The sequence below is a fragment of the Rattus norvegicus genome, chromosome 3 (assembly GCF_021556685.1).
Source record: "Rattus norvegicus strain SHRSP/BbbUtx chromosome 3, alternate assembly SHRSP_T2T, whole genome shotgun sequence".
NCBI lineage: Eukaryota > Metazoa > Chordata > Mammalia > Rodentia > Muridae > Rattus > Rattus norvegicus.
The window spans coordinates 153,137,077-153,141,457 of NC_141536.1; the positions used below are offsets into that span (position 1 = coordinate 153,137,077).

At 44.8% G+C, this 4,381-nt stretch overlaps 1 pseudogene; it reads right to left on the reverse strand.

Annotated features, from left to right (window-relative positions):
- Nucleotides 1-900: 900 nt before the first annotated feature.
- Nucleotides 901-1,581, reverse strand: Cmpk1-ps1 (cytidine/uridine monophosphate kinase 1, pseudogene 1; annotated as a pseudogene).
- Between the last annotated feature and the right edge of the window lie 2,800 nt (nucleotides 1,582-4,381).

Genomic DNA, 4,381 nt, shown 5'->3' on the forward strand with positions numbered 1-4,381 from the left:
TTTATAACATATGTTGATTATTTACCTGACCAAAGTGCAATGATTTCTTTTAAAATCCTTTAAAATAAGTAACCATGGAAAACATAAGCCAGGAAATAAAATACAGATGGGAATTTTAACCATTAGATTGCTCTGTCTAATTTATTCTAACTCTCTGTTTAGTCTAAGAAACAAACAAATGAAACACTCTTGACCTATTATTAAAACAAGAACCGAATCAAATTAGCATAATCTAGTGTCTGTGTGTCAAGGGTCTACTTCTAGGAACTACGCTAACATCAGTTGAATGATGACTGGCCCTGAGTCACAGAGCACAGGATCACAAGCCACTCTGTGTGACCCTTGCCCCACAGATTGTGTCAGAAGAAAGCTGACAATCTTGCCCAGACTCTGAAGCCACTGTCCCCTGACTCAAACCTTGGCAACAAAGACTATGTCACACAACTTTGCACGAGCTGTAATCAATCAATCTCTAAGTTTCAACTTTCAACAGGAAATGGTCAGTCACTGCCAGGAATCCATTTTATGAGTTTGTTTACTAAACACCGGGAACAAGAACCAGCTACACATAAAGTTCCTTTAAATTTGGTCCACAAGTTTACTTAGCAGGTTGGAAATTTTAAATCCGCAGCAAGGGGAAGTGGAAATCCCAAGTCCCAACACATTGCAATTACAATACTAAAAATATTGGCTCCCAGAAGGCACAGACAGAAGAGGGAGAGATAGTCTTTTAACACAAACAAGAATTAGTGGATGCCCTTCTTTATTTTGTGAGCACCATAACTCCTAAGATGATTACTGCGCACTATGACCACTAATTTAAAAAAACCTAATTTGTCTTACAATATATTTCTGGATGTTAACTAAGATGTAATTTTGAAAGATTAAAACTACCTTGAAAGGGGGCTGCGATAGCAGCTGTCAAGGCAATGTTCGAGCATGATTTCAAAGATGTCTTCAGGGTTAGTTAGCCTTCTTTGTCAAAAATCTTCACGACTTCACCAAAACCTTCATTGACAGACTCATCAGCACCTATTTTCTTGACTTTCCTCAATTCTTATAAGTCAATAGTTGGTTTTGTTGATTCAAGAAACGTCTGAATTCTCTTTTCCAAACTCTCTCTGTTGTCATCACTCCTACCCTTTTTCCCCTTTCAAGACATCGTTCAATACAGATCTCATTATTACAGTAAAAAAAAACAGAACAAAACATACATCTGCTTTCCCATCCATGGCCTTGTTCCAACCCTGAAGGTCGTCTGGATTTCTTGGAAATCCATCCCTCAAGAATTTATTCTTCTGAGCATTGGCAGCCATTGTTGGGTCCATTTCCCTCTTTAATAAGCCGATGGTCATCTCAACTGGTACAATCTTTCCTTCTTTAATGTGCTCTTCAATAAAAAGTTCACCATCCTGTCAATCTGCATTCTTCCTTTCATCAGGAAGAAGCTATCCTATAGAAAGGTGTTTTTAGCCATATTTCTCGGCAATGCACATGCATTGGGTCCCCTTGCCTACACCGGGCCCACCCAAAACAAACGGGGCCAGCTGCTTCATGAGGTGGAGAGGGCAGAGCCACAGTCATGGATTCAGCAGTGGGAAGATCAGGACCAGGACTTAGAGCAGCCGGTCAGCATACAGCAGCAGCGTGAGCGGGACCCACAATCAACTTTTTAAAAGATTGTGTGTGTGCGTGTGTGTGTGTGTGTGTGTGTGTGTGTGTGTGTGTTTGCGGGAGCGTGTGAACGGAGTCAGAGTGATTATAAGTGGTTTGAAGTGGGTGCTGGAAACTACACGGGTCCTCCACAAAAGCAGTACACGCTCGGAGCCACTGAGCCAGCTCTGCAGTGTATTTATTCTATTATTACTTGTGGAAAACTCCTAACTAGGTGTGATGGTTTGTATATGCTCGGCCCAGGGAGGTATGGCTGTTGGAGTGGGCGTGTCACTGTGGGCGTGGGCTTTAAGACCCTTATTCTAGCTGCCTGGAAGCCAGTCTTCTCCTAGCAGCCTTCAGATGAAGATGTAGAGCTCTCAGCTCCTCCTGCACCATGCCTGCCTGGATGCTGCCATGATCCTGCCTTGATGATAATGGACTGAACCTCTGAACCTACAAACCAGCCCCAATTAAATGTTGTCCTTTATAAGAGTTGCCTTAGTGTCTGTTCACAGCAGTAAAACCCTAACTAAAACATTAGGCCTTCATAAAAACAGACTTATGGGGTGTTTGCAAGATAGTTCCTCAGGGTGCTATGGGGTCCACTTAAATCCAACATAACTCACACACCAGGTCAATACAGATGACAAAAATTGTAATCAAGATGCTACCGATTGATCAGGACCGCAGAACAGACTCAGGAGCTGAACTGCAACACGCCAGGATATCCCAGAATATTTAAGCTCACAAATCTTAAACATATGTGTCAAGTTATTGCTACATTTCCACCAATCTGGATAGTGTTGTTCCCTAGTCCTGGGAACATGAACTTGTTTGACTCTGCCAGCAAGAAGTTGTCCTTGAGATGGCTGGACTCAGACAACTGTCTCCTTACAAGTTGTCCTTGAGACAGCTGTTTACAACAGAAGCTGTTCAGCTGTAGGGAAATCCCCAGCTCCCCTAGAGCCTGGGACCTTGAACTTAGGTTCCCTGTAGGATTAAATTGAGTCTGAAGAGAAAATGTCAGCATTTAGAACAAGGTCATTTTGCTTGTTCCCAACAAGGCCAGAAGATAAAGGTGTTTGTGGAGCAAACCTGACAGCCTGAGTTCCATCCCTGTAACACCGATAAATGTGGGAGAGAGAAGTGATGTCAGTGTTATCTGACCTCCACTCGTACACTCTTGCCACACCACACACACACACACACACACACAGCTTCACGTATGCCATATACATATAATACTAATACTCAGTGGTAGATCCTTGCATTTTTGAGGGACTGGCTTCTATCCCCAGCGATACACACATACATGAGGCATGGCAGGGAGAGATTTATTTCCATTTTGATTTATTGTATTTCTTCACTTTGTGGGAGCATGGACCATGGATTTGTGAGAATCAGAGATTTATGCTCAGGAACTGTCTTTCCCTAAGTCAGTGTGGTGATTTGAATAAAAATGGCCCCCATAGGCCCAGAGGAAGTGGCACTATTAGGAGGTGTGGCCTTGTTGGACCGTGTATGGACTTGTTGGAGGAAGTGATTCTCTGCCCCACCACCACCCTTTCCCCGCTTTGGGGATTTAGATGCTCAAGCTAGGTCCAGGAAGTGTCACTGTCTCTTCCTGCCCCCTACAGATCCAGATGTAGAACTCTCAACTGTCTCTCCAGCACCGCGTGTGCCTGCACACCACCGTGTTTCCCCCGCCATAATAATGAACTAAACCTCTGAACTGTAAGCCAGCCCCAGTGAAACTTTTTTTCCTTTATAAGACCTGCCGTAGTCATGGTGACTCTTCACAGCAAAGAATCCCTAACTAAAACAGTCAGTGTTAGGATTAAGAGGTGGAAGGGGGGCTGGGGATTTAGCTCAGTGGTAGAGTGCTTACCTAGGAAGCGCAAGGCCCTGGGTTCGGTCCCCAGCTCCGAAAAAAAGAACCAAAAAAAAAAAAAAAGAGGTGGAAGGTACTTTGGAGGGTTGGGACCAGACCAAGGTGAGCTGCTAAGAGGTCGCACCTGGCAACAGATCTAACGCAAGGGGGAGTGCTGAGAGTTTTGTTTCTTTAGAAGCCCTCTTAGGTGAATATGTTTTTGTTTTACTCTTAGGTGTGTGATCTGAGGCCACTTCAGTTTGTCTACGGCCATTAGCTATGAGGTCTGGAAGGGGCATGATTTTGCCAGCTGCAGACAGCTTAATTCTGGGGACTCTGGAAAGGGAATAAATGCCAGAGCCTAGAGACAGACAGGGTGTTTTGCAGGAGGAAGGGGGGAGGAAGAGGAGGGAGGCTGCTGATGCTCCTGTGGTTTGTAAAGGATTCATGAGCAAAGAGAAGTTGGAGATAGTCTGTTGACAAAGACTGGACTTGTCCCCAGTAACTCCATGCCCCTAATTATCAGGAAGTCGTCTAAAGAGTCCCATGCCCCCTTTCCCCTCTAACCTTCTCTCCTACCTAGTGTTGGGGGATTGGGAGGGATTTGGGTGAAATAAGTGTTGGAAGGTGGTACAGGTGTGAGAACCAAATAGCTTTTTAAAAACGCCAACAAAAAGGTTTACTGGCAGGGAGAGGGAGCGAAAGGCCATCTGAGAGTGCAGATATGAGAGAGAGAGCCAGAGACACAGGGAGACATAGACAGAAAGAGAGGAGGGAAAGGGGGAGAAGGGGGGAGGGAAGGGAGGGAGACAGGGGGGAGGGAGGGAGGGAGAGAGGGAAGGAGGGAGAACAGGA